The following is a 12,531-nucleotide window of genomic DNA, read 5'->3' on the forward strand; positions in this document are numbered from 1 at the left end:
AATCACGGGCCGGATAAACAAATAATTTTTCAGTTTTTGTTAACATTGCCGAATATATGTCATACATCTTAAAATCCAGTAGATGGCAGTAAAGTTTGATAGTGACAAAACAGCCAATTGTAGAAATGCGATAACTCTGCATCACAATCCACATTTATGGATAGCAGTAATCCTTCGGGGTAGCTGCACAAAGCTGCTCAAACTTCATCAGAAAACTGCTGAGATGATGGGGCTTCAGCTAGGCAAAACCATATGGCTTGGGTTAGGTCTGCGCTCTCTGATTGCCCTAGTGCTTAGCAAATGTTACCATTCAACAAGTTAAACTGAGATGATGTATGCAGTGAATATGTACATTGTCATTGGCTGTAGACTCTAAAACCTTCTACTAATCATTAACCGCCTGGACATGCATTTATTTGAACGCTATATTTCATTTAATATAGAATCAGGCCAATGAGAAGCTGCGTTAGCGGGAATTCAGAGCGAAAATAGCCGTGCTTTAAAACAGTGCAGGGCTTTGTTGGTGGGGTTGTGTATCGGTGAGACAATGCCAAAACTGCACAACGGTTTGCAATGCTCACAGACACGATTGCACAACTCAGATTCACTGCTGCAGCTGTTTTGGGGTTGTGTTAGAGCAGAAATAAGGCTTCATGTTGCACAGCAGCATCCACCTGTCAGTCTGAACACAGCCTGAACAGAACGGTCAGCCCAAAGGTTGGTTGGTTGATACATACGCTGCAAATGGTGACCAGTACTCACACCAGCAGCCCTCTGGACCCTCGGCAGCCTCTTTTCTCCTTCTCCTGAACTAATGATAAATTAGTCAAACTATAAGCATTACCATGGCAACAGAGTTGTACATATTTTACTGTATGTTTTATTCTCATATTCTAAAACATAATGAGATGGAGCCTGATCTAAGCTGCACTGCATGATCAGCACAGTCTTATTACATGTCGTTGCATCAGATCTGCAGTCTGTTCACCAGTTAATGAAACTCGGGGTAAAAATATCTGTGTGTGTGAATGGATGCTTTGATTTGACTCATTCTCTTCAGTACCTCCCTGCATTAAACGTACAGCATGAGTCATCAGGTGTGTCATCGTGCTCGATCATAAGCAAGTAAAAGATTTTCATCTCTAGGTCACAGGTGAGTATTTCCCTACTGCACACCAAAAGCCTAATTAATAAAAAAGGCACTTTTTATGTTAATGCATGTGAGCAGCGGAGAGCTGAGGAAATATATGATATGCTGAGGACTGCTTGGCTAATAGAGCAGCCCGGTGAGAAACATCCTACGCAGTGCATTTACAGACAAGCAGGAACGGGAATTCTATGTGCAATAAATCATGAGCAGAGCTTCTGTCAGAGGGCACAAAATTCACAGTTTTGGCCAGCTGCACAAGCCTGTTTGACTGTGTCTTGAACCCCCACCTCCCCATTTCCCTGCCTCCCTCTGCAGTGGTGTCTAATTCAATCACGGCTTTTAATCCCTGTGCAGGGGTCCAGCACTCCCCCGGCAGGAAACAGACATGTTCCCATTGGTGCCTCCATTTAGTCGAGCATTAATTAGACTTCTGTGTCAGACTGACTGAGACAAAGAGCTTTGATTGTGACGAGACCCCGTCAACATCATGCCAAGTCAGCGCTGCCTTTTTTTAAGTTTGTGCTCATGGTGGGAGTGTATTAGTCCATTGAGGCGTGTGATTATTGCAGCTGAAGCAACCCAATCTCCAGAATAAATGTTAAAATTGTACCTTTCTGCAAGCCAGGACACATCGACTCTTTACGTCTCTTTATGTTTGTGTGTCTTTTAGTTTAAATTTTCAATTTGATGTTGTGACAGTGCTGTGGTTGGGATCTGGTTAGGTTTAGGCACAAAACCCCCTTGGTTAGGATCAGGCAAAGGTCATGATTTGGATTAAAACACTTAGGGTTGTTGCCACAAACATGGATTGAAAATGTCCCAACCTCTCATACATCTGTCGTACCAGATTAACTATATATACAGTTGGCTATAGGGTCATGAGCCAAAAAATGGCTGCTATGCATGTCAACAAAAGCAAGAAATATGCTTTTACAAATAATTGCTGCACTGCTGGTAATGCTGATACCAACATTTCTTTGACCAAATGCACAGAACAGAAATCCTGTGGAAACAGTGGAAATCTGTTGATGGTCAGCATGAACAGGAGGAGTGTTGTACGACGCCTGGCTTCTTCCTTTGCTTCAATCATAATTACTACGGCAACCAGAGGCCGCAGCCCAACAGTAAAGGTAAATTTAATGTTATGTACTACACAGATGAGGAGATTGGAGCGTTTGTGTCTTATATAAGGACCATGACTGTTAACACTGTTCTTGCGGGGGGTGGTTGAGAAGAAGGGGGTATGGTAAGCAGGCATATGATAACACGATGTGTGTTTTCTTTGTATTCCTACTTAAGTGAAGACAAATGACTCAATAAAGAATGAAAAACCTTCTTATTCATTACCTATTCTGCCTCAGCTTCTGGCCAGGTCATGCCACAGGTTTTCAGCTGTGTCACATGCAGTGTCGGCAACACATGGGCAGCCTGGAGACGTTTTTCCCGCCCATTTCGAATTCTGTCATACTTCCACTGCCTACAAACCGCTTCCCTGTGTGCTGGAGGAACAGCAACAGAAACCTGTGGTGTAAAGCAGCAGCGGGATGGTAAAAAAGTGTCCAAAATAACAATGTGGTATGACTGCTCCTGTTCGGATGTATTATCCTGAAGAGCGTTGAGGCAAACCATCACATGTGAGGAGCCAGGGCTGTGGAGGAGCCCGCAGCAGCTGGCAGCAGCTGGCGGCAGCTCACACTGTGACGTTTCCTCCACGCCGACACTGGTTTGTTTGCAGCATCTTATGTTGTATGAGAATGGCTCTCAGGAGTCTGGACTCAGTATATGTTTGTATCTGTTCTCTGTTATATTTCAATTGATGCACCCTAATGGCTTAGAGATTTAATGAACTAATTGCGGAGTCTTAAAACTGTGAACGCTGTCCGAGCTGAGCAAAGGGAGCTGCGCAGGTTTTGTGCGATGAACAGCCCCCGCAGGCTTTCCACTGTTCTTCTTGTGTATATTCATAGAATGTATTAATTAAAATGCACTCAGCTCCACCTCTCCTCTCCAAGCACCACACTTTTGAACTGAAAACCAACCCCCAGCTAATCCATTAATCTATAGTATTTTCATGCTTTATGAGTGAATTTCATTATAGGAGGAAGTTGTTGTTTCCCAATTAGTTACCTGCATCCATATTAAACCCCTTTTTTTAAGAAAAAACAAAGGAAATATCAGTGTTCAAACTACCTTGGAAACACATCAAGTTACATTATTTATTCTCGTCACAAAAGAGGCAGAATAAAAGAGTCTTTGTTTGGATGCAGTTACTGGCAGCTTTTAATGAAGGGTCTTTATATATTAACTGATAGAAACAGCAGGATACTTAGACGCTGGCATTTTTACAGCAGCGAATGCAGCGACTCCTAAGCAAATCTGACATTTAAGAGCACTCTCTCCACGTGTCTAATTGCATCTTTAACATACATTTGAGTCTGTGAGCATCTACTTTTAAATGAGTCAATCTATTAAAAGGCCAGCGGAGATATTCTCCGTGTTCTGCAACTCCCCTGCGAGTCTGTGCAGTCAGAGCAGCACGCCTCCATCACAGTGTCCATTATGGACGGACACACAGTTGGAGAGGCTGTTGGAGTGCGTCCTATCATGCTGCGACTAGTGGCTCCTCAGAGGTGCAGCTGCTGGGTGGACGGTGGAGAAATCTCACAAACGCAGATAGTAAAACCTTTCAGATTTTCACTGGTTTTTCAGGGTTGGTAGTGCAGACTGTTGCACTAAGATTTTAGACCGTATGAATGTGAATGTGAGTAAATATGAATGCAGCAACATTTCTGGCCAAAGCAGAAATATGCTAGACAGCATGTTATGCCTTAAACTACTATGTTCAAAGTGCTTCATTTCAGCTGTTCAGTTAGTTAGTGGATACAGTGTGTGGGTACACCAGCACCTTAACACAACAAACTGTGGCTCAGAACCAAATTACACCAGCAGCCTGACCGAATTGGCGATTGACAGGAAGTTATTCTGCAATAATTTTGATAATCGCTTCATCATTTCAGTCAATTAACAAGCAAACCTCGCAAAAACTCTGTAGTTCCAGCTCCTCCGGTGAGAGGATTTGCTGATTTTCTCTGCTTCATGTCATCGGAAATTCAATATCTTGATCATATCAAAAGAAGCAACCTAAACATGTCACCTTGGGCTTTAAACATTTTAATTTCCTAATGTTTCAGAGAATAACCTAGTAAGTGAAAAACACTGAATACATTAATTGATAATGAAAACAGTCACTAGTTGGAGCTTTACTTTGCACAACATGTTGGAGTGACAGGTCTACAGAGATCAGTGAATGTTGGCTATCAAGGATTTGCAGCAGCACAAAACAGGCTCCACAGATCTGTCGGTCCATGAAGACGTCATGCGAAGGAACTACAAAGAACACTGAAGCTGTTCAGGCCCAGAGTCTGAATTCAGTCAATGGCCAGCGGAGGTAAGTATGATGAGGTGCATTCTGTATGTTTCCTTTAATCATCCTCTCTTTCTTCCTGAGGTGTTTATTTCTTATCCCTATGAAGATGACTGTTACCAGGCAGATGGATTTACTCTGCAGGGGGCTCAAGTTAATGATAAGGATTTATTTTTTTACCAACAACAAGCAACAAACATGAATCATCGCACCTCAGTGACTCCAGCGATTTATTATTGCACTTTCATTAAAGCTGGCAGACTCACAAGAGACAGATGAAATAAAAGAATGGTCCGAGTCAAGTCAGCAGAGACTGAGATATCCTGACTTTTAGGCCTCATTCATGCTGCCAGCCCAAATCCGGCTTTTGGCATCATATCCAGATTGATTTTAGAAAGTCTGGACAGCAGAAAAAACACATGAAATGCAAATGTTGCAAATCAGATCCAAACCACATTTGAAGGTGGTTTGAAATACAATTCCAATCAGTTTTTTGCAGATGTGTCTCAGCCTGGACTCTCTGGACGCTGATGTTGAAGTGAAGTGCATCAGACGGGCTGAGCAGAGTCCACACAGCTGCAAGCAGAGCTGTATGGAGGACAGTCTTCTGCAGCCACCCCTGACAGGATGTTTGTTTGGAGGGCGAGATGATGGATCTCCATTTGTCATACACTGGAAATCTGTGTGTAAATAGTTACGTTGTTGCCGCAGCAACCCATGCAGATAGGTGGTAAGAAAAACAGCGTGGACAGTCTGTCTTAAAGATCTGATCAGAGAAACAAATCTGAACAAAGCCTTAGTCAGAAGTATGGGTTAAGCTGGATCCTACATTTCCCATAGTGCACCTAGATAGCATCTTTTTTTTGTAGGCAATGCTTTCTATAAAAATTTACAATTACTAAATGTGCAACAACCACAGTTGAAGTTTTGAAAGCATCATCAGCACCACTGGGAGTGTGTGTGTGCGTGCGTGTGTGTGTGTGGTTTCATTGCTTTGATTTGCAGTGGCCTGGCAAGAAATGCCATGGAATTTGATTTAAATGTCACTGATCCTGATTGATGAATGGAAGTATGTGACATCACCTTTTGCCAACTAAGTCCCACCCAGTGAATTTGTGAAAAGACAAAAACAAAGCACATCTCTCTCAATTTATATAAAGTAACCTAAAATGTTTCATCTTCAGCAGAAATGGTTGTGTTCTGGTAGGACCCTATCACTCCCAGGAAGAAGACGATGAAACAATAAGGTTTTCAGGAGCGTTAAGTCTGAAGCCCAGGCCGAGATAACCCTGATGCTATCATGAGGGTTATATTTTCAGACATTGGAGAGCTCCCCCAGAGCCACAGAAGACATTATACAACTATTTTCACAGGTCCAGTCGTACTTCAGATTACTTGTGACAAGTAAATTGAACTCCATGTGTAAACACGGTGGACTGTCCCTTGCCCCTAATTGTGCAAACACTCATTTTCATCAAAACGGAAAAACAACGTGTGTTTCTTTCGCAGGCCATCAGTCACTGCCAGGAGAGAGTCAGCCAAGTGTCGGTAAAATACCGCAAATATCATTACACGTGCTATGCAAATGCAAAATCTCAACAAAACACCTCCCACCACAGCAGTTTGTGCTGCAAAGCAAATTAGTTCTGGTAATGAAGAGGTCTCTCAGGATCTTGCACGAGCCCGTTGTGCTTTAAAATACATTCAAGCCAATTTTACTTAATAAACCCGTTCACACGCAGCGTCCCCATGACACCGCTGCCGTGCGTGAACCTGATAATACTGACAAAAAAGATCCTTGATCAAATATTTACATGAGCGTGCGGTCGCCATCACAAACAGCTCTATTTTTAATGCTCATGTGACCGTTATACTTCCTGAAGGACCACTTGCTTCTGGTTACAGGACAAACTTTATTGACCCTTGTGCTTAATTTGAACCCCTATCACAAACACTGCTCACTGCCGGTCTTGGTTTCTGAAAAACAGCACGAGGACAAGTTTCGACTCAGCAGTGAGAACATTTCCACTGAAGCATAAATTATCTGTTTCTGCCATGCTGATCTGACACTGCACAACACTGCTGCAGCAAAATGAATTCATGACAGGCTTAGGGTTGGTTCATTAAGCAGAAAGATTGTGTCTGTAATCAAAACAGAAAATGCCGCATGACAGTGAACAGGATGGCCTGACGTAACCTCGGAGTCATGCGGGATGTATGCTGTAGGTAATAGCTGCAGCGCTGCATACTGGCGGTGCAGTTCAGCTATCTGTCCTCCTCGACAGCTCAAGACTGTGTAATCCATAATTATGTTTATCCCCTGTTTTGCAGAGGTTGTTAGACTTTCTGTCATTGCTACTGACTTTATGGAAAGGCCGGCAGTGACACTCCGTCCTACTGCTGCTCCTCCAAACTTGGGTACAGACTTTTTGTTTCAGATGCAACAGAGGAATACATGGCTGCGATGCTCGCTCACTTCAAACACGTGGCGTGGTTCTGCTCTCACGGATGCTCCCACCTGTGGCACTACAGCGTCACAGCAGCATGAAATGCATAGCAACATGCAGGCAGAGCAGCAAATAATCCCTGCCCGGGTAATAATCCGGAGATGAAGGGTGTATATGAACAGAGAGGAGCCAAGTCAAGAGGCAGCAGTGAAGCACAAGTCAGCGTTGTCACGTTCTCCGTGTGAGCATGAGGGCCTGTGAATAGAGAAGGTGTGACAGGTGTTATACACCTGCTGCATGGCCTGACTCAGAGCGCCAGAATGAATTTATTAGTTCACCTGAGACTTCTCAAGAAAAATCAGCAACAATTTAATCCTGTGAAATTCTTACATAAACGTGTTTAGGCCACTATATTGTTTAATTTGCCTTAGTTGCTTAGTTGGTCCAGTTTCTGGCATCAGAATGAGTCCTTGCCTCTGCTTCCAGCATTACAGGGCTGGGTTCAGTGCACTAACTTCCTCCTTGTGCTACAGCCATCACAGTAACATGACAGCTTTGTTTACAAGCGCACCTCTCGTGGGACACTGGTTGTACTGAAGGCTTTATTCTGAGCCTTTGGCTGACTTGATGCGAAAAAGAAACAAAATCCCACATTTTAACACATCTGGCTAGAGTCTGAAAGCTCTGTTCTTTCGCTCCACAGTCAGACTGAAGCTCTGTCCTGACTCCATACTCACAGTAAATGGAACACTGTGTGTACTAATTGCCACAGTATACCATTTTGGCTGCCAGTATACTAGAAATGAATGCACTTTTTTCCCGTTTTGTACTGACAAGTGATACAATATGTGTGTGTGGGAAGGTGTTTTACTTTGTGTGGGCAAATTTCACACACACAAAATTTTTTTTGCAAGCCTCCAAATCAGATTTTTTAAAAAATCTATACATACATTTTTAAGACCAACACTTATTATGTAGCGGTACTATTCAACATTTTGGAAAATTAGATTCCACTCTCTTGTCTATATGGTAAATATGAAGCTGCAGTCGAGTGACGGTTAGCTAGCAGCCAAGCTCCATCCAGCGGTATCAAAATCCACCTACCAGCACCTCCAGTACTCACTAATTAGTGAGTTACTTCCTGCACTATGAGGTTGCCAGACAACCAGTGAAGACTCCAGGACAAAGACAAACTAAGCAAGAATACAAGACATGACCCAAAATGCCCAGTAACAAATATTAGAATCATCCCTGAAAACATGTGTACACGTGTGTACTCCTACACCCCTCTACACCTCATTCAATACAAAAACAGGAACTTGATGTCTTAAATGTGTCCATACCATTGTTTGGATCTACAAATGATGGCGTGAATGGCCTTCATTCTACAAGTCTGCTCAGAATATAATGGCGTGGCCTTTACTTGTTGCACTTCACCTTTCTGACACTAGAAGGTGCTCACGTTCCATCAGTGACTGACCCTCCACTGAGGGTTTGAGGAAGATACCTACTGAAACATACTGCAGGTTGCATCATGATGTAATATCCACTGAGTCCTCATGCAACATAAAATTACTGCGTCCCCACCCCAAATCTCAACCAGGCTTCTCCCTCTCCCCGCTCTGTGTCGCCACCAGAAGCCGGGGTGAGGAGGAGTGGAGGGCTCGGAGAGGGCAGACAGTCACAAGTGCTCATCATCATCACCGCTACCTTTAAATTTGGCTGTTGAGTCATTTCTTCTGCATGCAAGTCGTTGCAGGCTGCAATCCTGCCGGGGGTCTGGTCCGGCTAATCCGCATGAAATAAAGCTTTCTCAAGGCGTTAGATTCAAACACACACACACACACACACACACAGGGGCGCACGGCATCAACCTGACCTCACTGTGAGAAGATTTCACAGAGCCTTCGACCCGCAGATTGACTTCTTGGTCTTTATCTCCAAACTGAAGCCGGTGAGGTCAAACTCGGTGGGTCTCCAGGGGAGAGTTATGTCTTTTTGATGCACGGCTCCTACTGCTGGTGGAGGCAGTGAGAAGTCTTAAAGGCATAGTTTGGATTATTTGAAGTGGGGTTGTATGAGGTACTTATCAACAGCCAGTATTACTTACAGTGGATGGCGGTTGGCACGCCCCCAGTTTGGAGAAGCAGAAAGTTGAGTTAGAGCTGATTTTAAAGCTGCACGTATTAATATTCTTCATATTGGCACATTTACATGGTTCAGTCTCAGCCTTTCCAAAAAGAAGCAGCTGTTTTCTGCAAACAGGCCCTGATAAACCCGCTGCATGCTACCTGCTCGGCACCAAACAGCAGACGGACACAGTCGCGACGAGCTAGTGAACATATTCCAGCATTTAGCAGCTAAAGAGTCAGATATTTCCCCGGCAGTTGGTGCAGAGCCAAACAGAGCTGAAAGGAGAGAGAATATTACACTTCAGGTGGGCACAAACACGACTCCGGTGGGATTATAATGTTCCTCAGTATCTGCAGGATAAGTAAACAGGCGGCTGTTTGCTGACACACAAGCCAGTAATAATAATCTAATAATGTGGGATGAAATAATGTGGCATGTCATGGCATAATGAGGCCTTTTACCTCTCATACACTAAAGCAGCTGTAATGTTATTTTTGCAATATATCAAGTGACAAATGTGAAAGAGGATCATCCCCTCAATCTGCAGCTCCCCTCAGCTTTGCAGACCTTTCAGTTCGGTGTTTAGCTGTCCGGTCCACAACTTCCCTGTTTACTGCTTCACTTACTGCACTCACAGCATCGCAGCAGGCAGCTGTCTTCAGAGAGAAATCCACTGTACTCTACCGGCTCAGCAGCAAGCAGCAGACAGGCACAGTTAGAGACTCGCTGGTGCACGCAGTGGTGCAGTTAGCTGCCAAGGCGGAAGATTTTCCCCTCAGGAGTTGGTGGAGACCAAAGCAGAGGTACAAGATAGTAGATTCCGAATGAATTATAAATATGATGTGTAGGCTTCATATCAGCTTAAAAGGTGTTGATAGGGCGTGAATACTTGCCGGTTAAAGCACATTTTGCTGCTAGCACCTCTGTGCTTTTACTTATTTTTACTGTGTATTTTTACTGCATTGTGTTGCGACTTTTACTTAAAGGACCAGCGTGAAGGATTTAGTGGCCTTTAGTGATGATGTTGCAAATTGCAGCAAACTGAACACCCCTCACCTTGCTTCCCTATAGTGGCTGCTCAAAATGCAAGAAACGCAATGGGTGCTCTGCAGAGCCAGTGTTTGGTTTGTCCGCCCTGTAGAAACATGGACCGCCCCCCTCTGTAGATGTAAGAAACGAAAACACAGCCATGCTTATTTTCAGGTGCTTACACACGAGTTAAAACACAATCCTCAACATAACATATATTCAAATTCTGCCTCGAGATCACCCTCGATTCTACATTCTTCTTCCACCACTGGGAATAACTCCCCGGTGCATTATGTGGACCAATTTGAAAATATGGCCATAATTATCAAACTTAAAATACATCATATTTGGCTAATTTGCAGCTGACCTGCTCATCGGCTGTCCAAAGTTCTAACAGAAAAGGTCACAGGACATGTTGTGCTGGTTGAGTTTAGCCTCGGGGAACACATGAGGGCCTCTGCAGCAATCTGCTCAGCCTGCGTGATAATTCCTGTGCTTGAGCAGAACCTGAAGTGGAGGCTGCTGCCGCCTGACTCAAATCATTTTGCAGGTTGTGCGGGGTGAGCGAATGCTCCGTTAAACTGTGAACCTTTCGCTGGAACGACTGCCAAACCAAGCTGGGACACGCGGGAGCGGCAGACAGTTTTTACTCCAAATGAGGACTGTAAGAAGTAAAACCATCTGACACCAATTACTCCACCTGTGGAGGGGGGCGAGCTGTCAGACGGTGCAGCAGACATCGCTTACCTGGACACTTGTCGGGGAAGATCACATGTGACGAAGAGGTCAAAAGCCTGGGTTTTTTTTCTCGCTGCTGAACATTGGCGGCTGTTAAAATTAGATGTGGAAAAAGATCTGGATGTCACGATTTCCGACATCTGTATGCATGAGACTCAGAAATGCAGCACGACCAGAAAATTAATTAGGCCTACATAACGGAAGCGCTTGCATGAACACATTTGCATTCGGTGAGTAAACAGAGTGATCCGGCACACCTCTAATGACCACAGGCTCGCGCAGAGTACTCCACTCCGACCTGCTGGGGCTGCAGAGAAGCCGTTTCTGCATTTAAAGCTCTGGAGGGGCCGGTCATTCATGAGCAACCAGCGCCGAGCCCGGAGTTTAAAAACACAAATATGTTCACAGGACGGAGGCAGCGGCGGAAACAGCAGACACACTGTCTTTCACTCCCCGTCCCCTCTTATCTAATTTGTCTCAGTCCCGTTTGATCGCGTCCCTGCTCCAACTCAGCTGATGAAAAACAATCGTCTGTATTCATTTTCTGCCTCCGCTATTCCCTTTCCCTCATCACGGCCTTCCTGTGGGAGCCCGGTTGGCTGCGCTCTAGGCTGGTGAGGGATGTGAACGTAGAAAATTAGCAAACACGCCAAAGCCAGTAATTGTTAAATTGCAGCAAATGGACCCCATGTGAGCCAGGCGAATAAACTCAGAAATCAACACAGCCTACCCAGACCCAGTTTATCTAAATTCCAATAGTATGCTCAGTAATGGAAAAACACTGTAGAAATGCCATTTCAAATAGACCCCGATGTAATCCCCAGCCCACTGGGGTCCATTTAATCAATGCTACAGACATGAGCATAGAGGAGGAACAGTCTGCAAATGGAAGTGGAGTTCTGAGTCAGCTCACAGGAGATTAAAAAGTAGAGGTGGATGAATAATGGAGGAGGAGAATGGTGGGAAAATTGCCGAATGTGGCGAATCATCAATAACGCCTCCTGTGAATAATTCTGAAGGAAAAAAGACTTCTGCTGAAACTGTCTGTGCCCACTAAAATGGAATTGTTCTTAATTAGTTTTTGCTGTGTATTGCCTCACTCTCTGGATGAGCGCTCTTTATTTCACAAGTAAGCCTCCACTCATTTGCTCCTCAGATTACCTGCAGTCCTGAAATCTCCAGATGAACCCCCACCACCACCATACAATAACTGACAGCTTTCCTCTGATTAGCTGAGAACTTTGAGAGCCAGAGGAGGCGCAGCCGTCGTTCGGTGGAGCTCCACAGCCCGACCCGGAGGTGCGGCTGCCACCGTCGGCTTCAGGAGAAGAGATGATTCAGGAGCAGTTTCAGACAAGCACGCCGTGGCTCCCCGAACCACACCAATTCATATTTAATCAATCAGCGGTGCACAGAACAACACGCTGACAGCAGTTTGTGAAAAGCCCAGCAGCGCTCGTGCCCTGAAGCGCCCGCTAACAGCCAGCTCCCCGTCTGAACATAATCACGAATCATTACTTCTGCAATCAATGAAGCAGAACGCCACTCCTGCACTATTTCCCGTTGCGTTTCGGCGGCGCTCGTGAGGACTCTGAGCTCTTTATTTTGGC

The sequence above is a fragment of the Chelmon rostratus genome, chromosome 12, assembly GCF_017976325.1.
Source record: "Chelmon rostratus isolate fCheRos1 chromosome 12, fCheRos1.pri, whole genome shotgun sequence".
Lineage (NCBI taxonomy): Eukaryota > Metazoa > Chordata > Actinopteri > Chaetodontiformes > Chaetodontidae > Chelmon > Chelmon rostratus.